The following is a 14,996-nucleotide window of genomic DNA, read 5'->3' on the forward strand; positions in this document are numbered from 1 at the left end:
ATATATACCTGACAGGTTGTTTTTCTTACTCATCTGACTATTCATTCATTTAGAGATAGCTTTTTAAATTATTATTAAACAGAAAGAGAGAGACACAAAGAGAGGTGATATATACTAGAAAGCAAAACATCAGCTGTTAACATAACGTTTAGTTAGAAGAATTCCTTTGGGTCCTATAGTAAATCCCACAGACATTTTAGAAGATAACCAAACCTCAGTAGCAGCATCCATACTTTGCATGCCATTATTCTGTCCTATTTGTTTCTCCAAGGACAGAATCAGAGAAAGAATTATTTATTAGCCTGCTGCCTCAAGCCGTATATTTCATGGCAGACTAGGTTGGCTAAGGTTGGCAAAGGAGCCTGGCGCAAGAGGTATCTTCCTTTCAATACTCATCCTTGACTGAATCCATCTGGACCTGTCACCTGTCTACTTTTGTCAGGGCACTAATGGGATCAGCATTTTCCTTCCTGTCTGTCGTACTCCAAAAGGGTCAAATCTTTCCCTTCCCCTCTTTTCTGAATACCCTCCATTACAGGGCCTACAAAGAATGAGCCCATCAGCTTTTCCAAAGTGATTGTAGTGACATAAACAATGGAGAAAACAAATGACCAAATATGTATAATTACATTTATACATTTGATTTCACTAGAGGGAGAAGGGTTTGTGAATAAGGAATTAAAAAGGAACCCATGTATTATTCATAGTAAGAATTTCAGCAGACTAGAGGAAATTAAATCCACCTCTAATTTGCTGGAATTTTCCTCTTAATAAATGACATATTTGTGCCAAATCCAAGCTCTTAGTTCATAAAGTACTCCCAGACCTTCCTGTTCTCAATTAAGGTGTGTGGCTTTTGCCCATTTGGGTAAGTCTTTGTAATTTTCCCATTCTAGGCCATTCTTTGCCCTATTTCTTGTATTTTTTGGATAGCTGGTTAGAGTTTCATTAAGACATTTGGATGATTTTAATACAGAAATTGACAATGTGGTACATATGGACATTTCCCTTGGTGGATGGCAGGCTCCTTGCTCCATCATGGTCCATGTTCAGCTTGGTTTCCCACTGGGATATTTCACAAAGGTAGCCTTGGTGTCCTTATCAGGGATGACAACCATAGTCTGCTACCATGTTGATTCTAGGGAAATCATTGACAGTGGGATACTATGACTAAACGGGTTGGAAGATGGAAACCCAAGTGTTATGATGTTTCCAATTTTATGAGCAGGATAGCAATCAGGAGGTGACCATGAGAGTTTTTGGTCTGATATCATGATACTTGAATAGGGTATTTACTACTAAATAAAAACACTAAAAACAAGAAGAAATACAACAATAAAAAATGAAGAATAAAAGATGGTGAATATGACAAAAAAAAACCCAGACAGGAATGAAAAAACAAACCCACACAATTCAATCACAATCTTGAAATCATTGGGGATGGCCACCCAGAGATCTGGTGTAGTCCACATGAACATAACCCTCATTTCTATCTTTCCTTTCTACTTATTCAGGAGATACTTTCCATAGGCCATTCCATAGCAGTGATGAACTGAGTGAAGACCAAGAAATGGAAGTTGAAGCCATATCTGGCAGCTTTTGTACAGATTGTTAAACAGATTTAAGTGATGAAATAGTTTTTCCTTCAAAGAAGTAGGTGTATATTTCTTTTATTTCAATTTGTCCCTAGGAATTGCATGCCATGGTGAACGTATGCATGTCAAGGTGGATTTATGTCCAGTTTCAGCTACAGTCCTGATCACTTCAGAATTGAATGACTGCACTGAAGATTCCATAGAAACTTCAAAGTTTTCTGGAAGTAAAAACCCACATCAAGGGTCCACTATCAGAACCATTCTTTCTCTAATAGCTACCCTTCAAATTTCAGAAAAAAGTCACAGACAGAAGAGCCTTTTTCATGTATATGACTTTAGAACACACACACTGGAAATAAGCTATTAATTAGACTGCTGTGAAGCTGTAAAGATGTGTTTTGCTTTGATGAAGCTTCATTTTGATCAATCTGTCTAACCAGGTTTACAGGTTTATTTCAGTACAGGAAAACAAATCGGGACTGCACAACAATGAAGATTTGTTTTGCTGAAGTGATTTGGGCTGTGGAGGTAAGTTTACTTTTTAAACTCTTAAACCCTGAAAGCTCTTATTTTTAAGTTGGAATACAAGATGACCTTTGTTGGATAATTTTAAGACTGCTGTGCTTTCCTCAACCCTGATACCTTTGTCCTAAAACTGGTGCTGGGGAATCTTTTGAATGATATTGCATCGAAATCTTGGAGGCTATTCATCTGAAGGTGAGTAGAGCTAATTTTCTGTAAAGTATCTAGCAGTACTTTCATCTTCATCCCATTCTACCAAAAAAATGAAGCAGTAGTGAGCCTTAAGACTAGACATTTTTTCCCCTCATTGAATTTTTAAACCCAATTTGGCTCAAACTAAATTGCCTTGCCTTTGATTTTTCAAAGGCAAACTCAGGTAAAATCATGTTTCTTTTATCCTCAACTCAACATTGACCTAGCTGGCTTTCCTTTAGGTCAGAGATAAGCAGCTTGCAACCACGGCTCCTATTTAGGATCTCTGTGGCTAGGATTGCTGAAAACAGCAGTTTCTTGCCATTGTGAGTTAGGGAAGCAGATTAAAAATAACAGTGTAGACTCCAAGAGAGGGATCTCATCTTTAAAAAGCAAAACAGAACTCTCTTATTCTCTTACATGTCTGAAAATGTTTCTACTTCCACCCTGTGAACATTTGAATGAAAACCTTTTTTCATCAAAAAGGCATCAACCACTGATAGTCTTAGAGGTCAAAACCCTAACCCTTGACTCTAAAAGAAGCTGGAAACAGTACACACAAACCAGGGATGGTATACAGTACAATATGGGCATCATCTAGTCCCAGATTAAATTCATTTTTTAACCACCTGTAGTTTCTGAACTATGTCCAAAAGTTACCATGGATGCAACACAATACATTTGTCCAAACAAGACTAGCAGAAAACACTTAATATCTTCAGACACAATCTTGGCTGGAGGACAGGTTAGGTATTCAGTGTCCATGAAAGGAAAACTAAGGGATCTTATTTATTGTGTGTACATTTTTTTTAAAAAATTAAAACTTGTATTCAACATGCAATTCATTTCAACTTCAAGGATAATGAAATTCAGAATTGGGGGGGGGACATCTAAAACATCTATTTTGTGATATTGAATTATAATATTGAATTATAAAAATATATTTGTTACTTTAAACATCCTTGAATATATAATACTTCCACATTTGTATATGCTTTAAATAATTTATTTCATAGTACAAGTGAATTGGGCTATGCAAATATGCTCACCCTGACTGTAGGGAGTGGATTTTATATATTATAAGGAATTACTATATCCATATTCAAATACAATGTGCTTTAGATAGCAATTCTATGTTATTATACAGAAGAAATTCCAAGTGAATTCAGTAGCATTTACTACTGAGTAGATAAGCATGGGATTGCTCTAATTTTTAGGTTGCTTTAGGAAGGTATGTGACTATCAAAGAATGACCTGATTATATTGGGATGCATACATTTGTCCCATACAGAAGGAGAAGCAACTTGTGATATTATTTTGACATTTAACAGTTTAGCACAGAAGCAGTTTAGACTATAAGCAGCAAGTAATTGTATAAAGGTAGTGAATGAGCGTTGGTATGGAATCTCCCACAGGATAAATAATTCAGCAGGTTTATTTCTAACAAACATGGTCTATGTCAAAACAACAAATGTCCAATATCTAAACAGTATTTATTTTTTTACTTGATATCCTGCTTTTCTGCTGGAGTGACTATCTACAGTGGGGGGGGGGGAATTAAGAAATAAACAAAATAGCCAAAATTAAAATTATGTATTAAAAGCAACACTAAATGTGATAACAAAATCATTTCACTATCAAAATGAAAATTTACACAATCAAAATGAAAAATGATGCCCATATTCAGTAGAGTTTTACATCACTCATAAGATCACTATATACATTTGACTCCTGGCTATTGCCTAGACAAGTTCACATAGTTTCCTTGGCAAAATTTTCAGAAGTGGTTTACCGCTGTCTTCTTCCTACAGCTGAGAGACAAGAACTAGCTCTGTGTGCATTCTTGGGAAACCTAAGATCTGTAAACATATATAGCATCCAAACCTACATTCTGAATATCTGTAGTCCAAGATCACAATACATAGTCAAGCTGTAGGGATGATTGCATGAAACTCTCCTGCACTGGACACACATCTATTCATTTTACTTCCATTTCCCTGGTGTGTAGTTTTTCTAAAGGAACACTTTGGACATCTTTGCAAGCTGTGATTTTCATTTTCCAACTCTGTGGATTTAATTTCCATTTTTGGCCAAGTGGACAAAAATTTTCTTTTCACGTGTATTCTGATCCAGCAAGGAACAATCAAGTTCTTTTGATATGATTCCAAAAAGGTGCTTAGGAGTACTTGGAGGCAGGAATGTAGCACCTACCTGCAACTTTTCAAAAGGACCGCATGCAATCCCAGGAAAAGTAGCAATGTGTTGCATTTGGGATGCTGTGTTGTTCTGCAGTTCTTTTTAAAACTGAACCTGAAGCACTTTACAGACATTTTTTCTGTTGTTTATTTCTTCTTTCTCCTCCAAAGTGATGTTATATTTTGCTGCATCCAAACCCACCATCTCTATAGATGGGGAGGAAAATGTTTGAGGATTGGTACCCAGGTTTGTATGTAGGATTTTGCTTGAGTTGAATGACATGCATAAAGTTCTGCAGTTAGCATCCTTCACTACAGTCTGCCTTCATTCAATCTTCCCCCCAACAGTTGATCAGCAAAAAATCCACAGCTGTTCTCCTCATTTCATTTTTTTATAATAAATGTTTTTTCCCCTTCATTGTAGAACAGCTTTATTATTCCCTCCAGAATGTCTTTTATCTTGGAGAGGTTTTGTCTGACAAAATTAGTGGCTTTGTGTGAGTACTGTGAACTAAAAAGTGAACCATGGAATACATTATGCTGATATTTTAATGATCAGTTCAAAAGAAAAACTCCTCTTAGAAAAAAAGGATTTATAATTCATGGAATTTAAAGCCTGGGGGGAGAAGATAAGCAAGTTTGTCTCTTCCTTAAGCCACACGACATCTCTAGGGCAGATTTTTAATTTACCCCATCTTCAGAGACATAATATGTCCCTCAGCCCAAAATCTGAGACCCGATGGTTTCTTTTCTAGCTACTACTCGTAGTACTACTACTACCACTACTGCATTTGTGTTGGAACCACCTACCAAGGCACCTCCAAGTTGAAAGGAATAGCTGGTGACATCACTTTTCTCCAGAGTATGCCTGAGAGGGCTCCTTTCATGTCCCTGTGATTTTCCCATCAAAGTGGTACCTATTTATCTACTTGCATTTGCATGTTTTTGAATTTCTAGGTGCGCAAGATCTGAAACAAACGCTATCATTCAGCTCATGCTCACGTGATTTGAACTGCTCAGCTGCTTCTAGCTAGCAGTTACATGAAGTGAATTAAAACTAACACTGCCACACGGTGTGCAAGTAGTGAGATGGGAAAATGTCAACATGTCCCATTCACATTGCTGTTCTAAAGCAAGTTCTGAAAAATACAAAAAAGACTAAGTATTTTTCTAGTCTTTGAGTTGAGCTTTGCACCAGATACTCAATTATGCATCCTTAAACAATACAGAATAGCAGCAGCTGAATGTCTGTTTAGTGCTTTTAGAATTCATATAAAAAGTTCCTTTTGAGAGGGTTTTTAGTGTTTTTCTTATGAAAGTGACCAAGGATGTTAAGTTATATGGTGTCAGTCGAAATATATTAATTACCACTTACACCCAGCAAGAATATTCTCTCTTTTCCAGGACAAAATGGATTCATTAAAATGAAGTAACAAATAAATGGCCTGATTTAAATATTAATAAGCCAGATGTCACTGTAAAAGGCCAGTATCCAGTTTTTTTCACAGCTTTCTAGCCTTTATGTCAGCCATGTTGTTTCACTTTTCCAAAATAGCCATTGTTCCACCAAACCAAAAGGTATGAAAAGAATCAGACTGGGATATTAATTCTTTGTGCCAAAGCCACCTCGGATATAACAGTAAATCATTGCAGAATTGCAATGAAAGAATTGCTTAGGAGAGCGTTCTGGTTTCAGAAATTCCCCCTCCCCCAATCTGAAGGAAAGTAAATTGGATGGAACAGACTAGTTTGGGGGTAATTGCACCAATGGGAATATGCTATCTGCTGCAGATATCAATGGTGCTGGTTTATCTCAGCATCCTTAGTTTGTGGTTATCCGGAGCTGCTCCCAATAAATGAGCAAGAACAACTGAGAGACAATAACTGAAAGGCAATTATATGACATGAATACAACAGCGCTTATATTGTGCAGTATAGCAAGGAAGCTTTTTCTCATTGTTCCTCCAGCTGTTACTTTAGATAACACTTTTAATGTCAAGCTGTCAGCTGGATGATTTTCCTGACTTAAACTTCTTCAGGATTGATAAATTGTCCTAGTGAAAGATGGAGGTGCTAGAAAATAAATAAATAAATAGTTTCCTAATAGAGAGGTTTCAGTGCCTAGTTGGATTAAAAATCTTGTCCCTGACATCTCCCATCCTGCTGGACAATTTGAATGCACTTCAGTATGGATGCTAACTCAGGTTCAGCCTGATGTTGATTCAAGAAAAAAAACTGAGAAGAAGGGGGAGGAAAGAGAATCCTCATGCTGGTTTCAAGCCATTCGGACGATGTGATGTACATGACTTTCATGTCTCAACCATAGCACATTCTAGGTTTGAAGAGACCATGGACAAAACACCCATTGTAGCACCAGTTCTGTTTCCTCTTCTTGGGCAGTTGCACATTTATAGGCAGAGAAGATAGAAACCAATGGTACTCCAAGGGTCAACGTTGGTGGGCATCACTGAAGCTTTTCACAATGCCACAGAACTGGGATATAGTGAGAAATGTAAATGGCCTTGTTAGTCAACAACTGGGTTTGCTGTTGTTGTTTTTTAAAAAAAAAGAGATGGCTTAGCCACGCATCTTTTCAGTTTAAAGAAGCTATGGTAGCTATACCAAAGTATTTATTTTATTTATTTTATTTTATTTTATTTTAATTCCATTTATATCCCGCCCTTCTCCGAAGACTCAGGGCGGCTTACAAGCTTAGCAGTAGCCTTCATTCTATGTATATGCCTGCTTATTAGGGCTTTCACACACACCCCCCCCCAAGCGGCATTATTACAAAGTCAGCTTAATTGCCCCCAACAATCTGGGTCCTCATGTTACCTACCTCGGAAGGATGGAAGGCTGAGTCAACCTTGAGCCTGGTGGGATGCGAACCTGCACTAATTGCAGGCAGCTGGTGTTACTTAAGGAGGCATTAGCCCACTGCTCCACCAAGGCTCCTGACATCCAACTTGCATTCAGGATCTTTTTTTTTTTTTGTCCACTTAAATTTTTGGATGTTCTCCAAATCAGCTGTTTCTTATTCTTATCCAGCCATTTCTCGCTGAACCTTCTGGATTTTCTTCAAATAATAATCATAAGCTTCTTCTTAACTGAACTTGGGCAGCTGATCTTTCAGCCTATATTGTGTCCCAATGGTTGAAAGGAATATCTTGCATTTCATTTTCCCAGCAGTCTGAAGTTGGTTCTTGTTGGGCAGAAAAAATGTCAAAAGAGATGGAAGAGAAAGATGTCATGTGGCATCTCTCCAGAATGATTGTTGTGACAGAAGCAGTTTCAGTTAGGAAAAAGAAATGGTAGACACCATTTGGATTCTCACATTAAATGAGCTCACAATAATTGGTTAGGTTGTAGCATAGTGTGATACCATTTGAAAACCATGGTTTAGGGCAGTGATTCTTGAATTGTTTGACCCAATTGTCCCTTTTCCCAGACTCAAATAATATTACCCCTACCAAAGCAAAAAACAAAAACCACCCAGATTCCATTATTTTCCACAAGCATTTCAGCAGTGTCAAGCCTAAACTGGATCCTTGACTCTCAAGGATTTATAAATTGCTCAGTTAGACCTCTCCACCACCCAGGATATGTATAAATTCAGGAATGCAAGAAGAGTTGCATGAAAAACAGCTTAGCTCTGGGAGGAAAGAGGGAGTGAGAATGAAATTCAAGATGATCCCATATTGATTGTCTTTAGTATAAAAGGGGGCAGAGGAAAACCTTTTGGCTTTCAACATTCTTTTAACTTACCTTGCAAGTAGAGTTTCACTAATTCTTTTAATGTCTGTATCCTGACCTGGTCTACTTAGGAATCACAGTTGCCTCCTAAAGCACAGATGGACCCCATCTTCATGACCTTCCAGTAGCAGGTAGAAACATGCCCCTTCTGTAAGGCCTTTGGGAATTAAGCTCACCCAGATGGACCGTCTTCCATAATTCTATAATTTTAGTTTTTTTATCTCTACTTGCTATTTTAATATGTATTATGAGTTTGTATTCTATAAACTGGCCAGACTCTACCTGCTTTCAGGTGTTCAGCTCAATTTCATTAATACCTATGATAAATATATAAAATTTATTATTTATGGATTATGGCTTAATTCAATGAGGGAATGTAGTCACCATCTTGCAAAGCCGTGCCATTGGTCCATCTAGCTCACCCCTGTATTTCTCTCAGTCATACTAGGCATTTTGACAATAACCTAGACCTTCTCCATTCAGTCTACTGTTTCATATTCCTTCTTACTAAAGGAATATAAGTAATCTCTCTTTCTGATGATATCCTTCAGATCTCTCTATTGAATCTCCTTTGTTAAACTCAAATGTTTCCAGCCAATGGTAGACAAAGTGGAAACGCCATTCTCCCCATCCAAAGAGTGTAACTAAAAGTCACCTTAACTGTGCTGTTCTTTCTGGTCACCTCTGTTTAAATTGTCCATTATGTATTCTGTCACAACATGTTGTATACATTGTGCTGCCAGAGGAAATTCAAAAGGGCAGTTGTAAATGTCACCTATCCTGTGCAATATTTCGTCATCCCCACTTTTAATTTTCTTCTTTTGGCAACAGGTGCTTTTTCTTCCCACTCAACAGAAGGTTTCTTCTGGGGAGATTTCAAAGAAGTGTTAAATAATGATGAACATGACTCCATCTATTGTCAGCATGAGTCACTATAGCACCAAGCTACCCCACTGTGTAAATGCCACCAACATCTAAAGGTGCAGCTGCCACATGCTTGACAGACAGTTGGATGAATTATTTTTGATAACAGCAATTAATTTGTACATGGGAAGATTGGAAAGTTGATGAAAGTATATATATATACTTCTCCCAGAAGAAGGAAGCTGAAGCCACCAGCCTGAGGATGATGGATGGGATTTCGTCGAAACGTTGCTCTTACACCTTCAATTCTACGTGGGGAAAAACCCGAATGACCAAAGATCCATATATATATAGTATATATATATGTGTAAATTATTCAAATTGCTAATAAAGAATTTGGGAGGCTGATATGGCCATTTTGAACTTATTTTGTTCTCATCAGTCAGTCATACCCTTTATCTGAGATTCGAACCTGGGCTAATTATATATTAGGCAGTTGTTTTAACCCCTAGGCCACAGGCTCTTTCTCTTTATTAGCTAGGAAGCAAGGGAGATATATGTGTTAAGTATTTGTCAAGTCTTTTTGAATACCTTGCTTAAAGAAGATTTAACTAGCAAGGTATTCAAAAAGACTTGACAAATACTTCACACACACACACACACACACACACACACACACACATATATGTTAAGTGTTTGTTAAGTATTTTTAGAATACCTTGCTAGGCCCCAAACACGGGACAAATATATAGTATAAAATCTTCGAACACCAGGATGGATAAGAAAAACAGTCGTTCATTGCTAAAAGATCATAATAAGCAATAAAAAGTAACTGTTTAAAGCATATCTACCTAATCTAAGCTTTTGCTGGTCCTCTGCCAGCATCATCAGAGAAAGCATTGAAGGTTTGAAAAACCATTGGTAAGCCTGTTTGGTTCCATGCTCTGCTCATTGGCCACGTGATGGACCTTGCTCTAGCCAATCATGATTGTTCTGACTGTCTCACATCGCTTCCCTTGCAATCCGGTCTTGCTATCCCTTTTTTTAAATCTTTCTCCTCCCTATCTGTTTTGGTTTGACAGTATATATTTATATCTATATCTATATATCTATACATCTATATCTATCTATCTATCTATATCTAATCTATCTCTGTCTCTGTCTCTCTGTCTCTGTCTCTCTGTCTCTGTCTCTCTGTCTCTGTCTCTCTGTCTCTCTCTGTCTCTCTGTCTCTGTCTCTCTGTCTCTGTCTCTCTCTCTCTCTCTCTCTCTCTACCTACCTACCTACCTACCTACATACATACATACATACATACATACATACAGTACATACATTCCTTGCATTGTCTCTGGCCACTTTCCTCCCATCCTTCCCACTAACTAGAAAAGAAGGATGAGTAGAAATTGTCACATAATCAGAAATACTGATAAAGCAATAAAATAAGGATCCTAATTAAGTAGAGGATTGTACTCACATGTGACTGAATCTGAATTCCTTAATCACCATTGGCTTGGTGGAACAGTGGTCAGAATTGTAGGCTAACTCTGCCTACTGCCAGGAGTTCAATCCTGACTGGCTCAAGGTTGACTCAATCTTTCATCCTTCCAAGGTCGATAAAACGAGGACCCAGATTGTTGCGGGCAATACGCTGACTCTGTAAACTGCTTAAAGAGGGCTGCAAAGCACTGTAAAGTGGTATATAAGACTAAGTTCTATTGGTATTGCTATTGCCCCAAAGAGAAAATAGGGAGCTGGAATGGGTTCGCTGTATTTGTGACTTCAACCCAACCCACCCAGTTACTAGAAAGGTAGACTAAATGCTAATAGGAGTCTTGAATCACAACAAATCTTTTTCTAGGGAAGTTTCCTCTTTCTGTTGAAGCAACGTTATTTATTTTAGCTTTTTTTTAAAAAAAAAACCCACCTTAAACTAAAGTTGTAAATTGCCCCTGCATCTACTGCATCACATTTTGTAACCTCAAAAGTGTAAGGATGCTCCAATAGATCAGACAATGAATAATTTAGTAAGTAATCAGACACTTTAGAAGGGACGCGGTGGCTCAGTGGGTTAGGACGCTGAACTTGTCGATCGGAAGGTCGGCAGTTTGGCGGGTCGAATCCCGAGTGCCGCGTAGCAGAGTGAGCGCCTGTTACTCGTCCCAGCTTCTGCCAACCTAGCAGTTCAAAAGCACGTAAAAATGCAAGTAGAAAAATAGGGACCACTACGGTGGGAAGGTAACAGCGTTCCGTGCGCCTTTGGCGTCTAGTCATGCCGGCCACATGACCACGGAGACGTCCTCGGACAAGCGCTGGCTCTTCGGCTTTGAAACGGAGATGAGCACCGCCCCCTAGAGTCGGAAACGACTAGCACGCATGTGCGGGGGAACCTTTACCTTTACCTTTTAATCAGACACTTTAAGTTATGTATATAACGCTAAAGTACCGCAAGGCCCAGTACTGTCCTTTCATTATATCCACCACCTGAATGAAAGTCTATCCCTAAATTAAAAGACTTGCCATTTTCAAGGAATGGGATCAATCTGAAGCAATTATCCTTCATTCCATAAAGCTCTGCTTTTGCCTGCTGTCTCTCAGACCTGAATGCATGTTGAAATATTCCTCCGTGTTGCCCTCATTTTGTTTATTTACCAGAATGAACAAAAATTCAGCCTAATTCTACGATGATTCCCTTTCTAGGCATTCTGATTATTATGCAGTTGGCCTGAAGCCTACAGTACTAATTCAAAAAGAATGAGTTAAAAATTAGTATTTTTTAAAACAACAACAACAACAACAACACACAATCGGGTTTGGAATATGGTACAATGTACATCATGGCCACACCATAAAATTTTACTGAACTGAGCTCTGGTTCTTGCATATTCTGCTAGAGAAAAGTGAACTGTTTAAGTATAATAAAAATAACTGTGCCTCTTCTGTACTTTGCATCCCACATCTGTCCAACTGTCTGCCTTTCCATCCATCCGTCTGTCTCTCTTGTCATTTCTTCCACTTGTCATTTCTTTCTACTTACTCTAATCACTTTATTTTATGCTCCACTAAAAAAAAAGTTTATTTAAACAACTGAAGAATAGAGTAGTAAGCTGATAAAGGGTTGCCTGGCCTGCTGTTGTCTCCTTAACAGACTTTTTATTCAAATCAATTGGTGTATCAATCCCTAGTCTTAACTGTATTATATATGATGTAAACATTCCCTTGAGTGTATATGTTAACAGCACAAAAGTATCGTCAAAGCATATATATAGGAAAGCCGCCTGACAGGAATACACGCGGGAACTTTGACAGCTGTCAAAGTTCCCCGTACTGCGCAGGCGCCTCCACTGACAGCTCGCGGCTGTCAAACTCCGGACCGTGAAGAAGACTGAGCTGTCAAAGCGTCCGCCACACTGCGCAGGCGCAGCCACTGACAGCTCGCGGCTGTCAAAACACCACACCACGAGGAAGCCGGAGCTGTCAACAGAAGACGACGCCGATTGGTCCCTGCCTGACACGGCGCCAAAATAAATACATCTGATTGGTCCTCGCTACCAGCTGCCGGCTATAAAAGCCGGACAAGTTATTCTCTGTTTGTCTTGCTCTAATAAACTTGTTGTTAAACTAGCCTGTCGTCCCGAGCGGTCCTTCGGCTACTTCACTGGCGACGAAGGTGGGATCGCTCCGGAGCTGAAGTCACGGCCGAGGAAGAGAGTTCCCGGCAAGAGCTGACACGGAAGTTTTAACTTCCATCGGAGCAACCCAGGACCGGACGACATGGCAAACTTCGGCCGTGTGAGGGAGTTTGATACCCGCCATCCCGAGAGATGGCAATCACACCTCGGCCAAGTTGAAGGATTTCTTCTCGTCAGTAAGATCACTGACGACCGAGCAAAGGCCGCCGCCCTGCTGTACATCAGCGGGCCCCCGGTGTACGACGCAGCCGTCGGGCTGTTCAGCCCAGTGCCCATCACGGAAGTCTCCTACGCGGACCTGGTGGACCAGCTGAACAAGTATTACATGCCGGCTCGCTCGGAACTGTACTGGCGGGTGCAATTCGCACAAAAGAAACAACGGCAGGACGAGCCCGCCAACGAGTTCATCGCTGGGGTCAGACACGCCGCGCGGAACTGCTGCTTCCCCGACCTGGAAGACCGCATCAGAGATCAGGTGGTGATCGGTCTGAGGGACGAGAAGCTACAAAAAAAACTGACGTCCAAACCCGACATGAATCTGGCTGAGCTGACCAGGGAGATCATGGCATACGAACACAGCCACAAAAAGAAGCCGACGAACACGACCCCAGAGTCCCCGGCGACCGTCTACCAGGAAAGCGCAACCTTCAGCGACAGCGGAGAGTCGGTAGATTTCACCGATGGAGAAGCCCTACAGCGCAGGATGGAGCACCGACAGCCGAGGAGGGGAAAAACGTCGGACCGCCGAGGATCCAGGGACCCTCCACCGCCACCCCCACGTTACGTGCAACGAGCCGCCTGTGCCAGCTGCGGGGGCAACCATGCCCGTGGAAACTGCCGTTTTAGGAACGCAAAATGCCACAACTGCGGGAAGACTGGCCACATCAAGCCGGTGTGCCGCAGCAAGGGCCGGGACAACGTCAATGAGGTGGAGGCAAACCCCCCAGGTAGGCCAGCTGCCCAGGCCAACAGGGAAACCCCACCAGGCAACCGGGTTGAGACAATCGATAGGGTAAACTGCATAAGTTCCAAGGTTAAGGTCTGGGTCAGAATTCAGGGGGTGCCTTGCCACATGGAGGTGGATTCAGGGTCAGCGGTCTCCTTAATTTCGCTAACTACTTATCAGGAGATCTGTCAGAAAGGCCGAAGACAAATTCCCCTGAAACAAACTCTGGTTCACCTTGCAGACTTCCAGAAGACCCCTATTCCGTTGGAAGGGAAAGCCAAGGTCCTTGTACAGTATAAGGGGTTCAAAGGCACCCTAGAGGTTTTAGTTACGCCAGGGAACCGTACCAACTTGATAGGGCTTAACTGGTTCACTCCACTAGGCATCGCCTTATCAGGGGTTAATACCATTCAAACACCCAGCCTGGAAGCCGTTTGCGAAAAGTACGCCGACGTTTTCGAGGGCACTTTAGGGAAATATACAGGTCCCCCCATTTCCCTGCAATTAAATCCAGCAATCCAACCAATTAAAATAAGAGCTAGGAGGGTACCTTTTGCCCTCAAAGAAAAAATTGAAAACGAGCTTGACCGACTCGTGAGTCTAGGGGTGCTAGAGCCAACAGATGGGGGAACCTGGGAGACCCCTATTGTCACCCCAATCAAACCTAATGGCGAAGTGAGAGTATGCGCTGACTATAAGGCGACAGTCAACCTAGCCCTCAGCCCCCATGCTTACCCGGTGCCAGCGGTAAGGGACGTATTTGCTTCCATCCGCTCTGGCACCATTTTCGCCAAGCTTGACCTCTCGCAGGCGTATTTACAGCTGCCTGTCACAGACGACACCGCGGAAGCGCAAACTATTGTCACCCACCGCGGTGCTTTTAAAGTTAAGAGGCTTCAGTTCGGCATATCTGCAGCCCCGGGTATCTTCCAGGGTATCATGGAAAAGACCCTGAAAGGAATACCCGGGGTCTGCCCCTATTTCGACGATGTTCTCATCGCCGGAGAAAATGAAGCTAGTTTAGCTGACAGGCTGTCAGCTGTGCTGAGCCGGCTCAGAGAAGCCGGTCTCAAACTTAAGCGGGAAAAGTGCTCCATTGGAGTCACTTCTACAGAATTCCTAGGGTATAAAATCGATAGCCAGGGCATCCACCCCACCTCTGAGAAACTAAGGGCTATTCAAACCGCACCCAGCCCTAGGAATAAGCAAGAGCTTCAATCCTTTTTGGGACTGTTAAAC

The 14,996-nt window shown here is 40.9% G+C and overlaps 1 protein-coding gene across 1 annotated transcript in view; it reads right to left on the minus strand.

The window, feature by feature from the left end:
- Nucleotides 1-14,996, minus strand: part of PCSK2 (proprotein convertase subtilisin/kexin type 2) — a 118,930-nt gene that overhangs the window by 37,036 nt on the left and 66,898 nt on the right. The window lies entirely within an intron of this gene.

The sequence above is a fragment of the Vipera berus genome (genome assembly GCF_964194415.1).
Source record: "Vipera berus genome assembly, chromosome: 1".
Lineage (NCBI taxonomy): Eukaryota > Metazoa > Chordata > Lepidosauria > Squamata > Viperidae > Vipera > Vipera berus.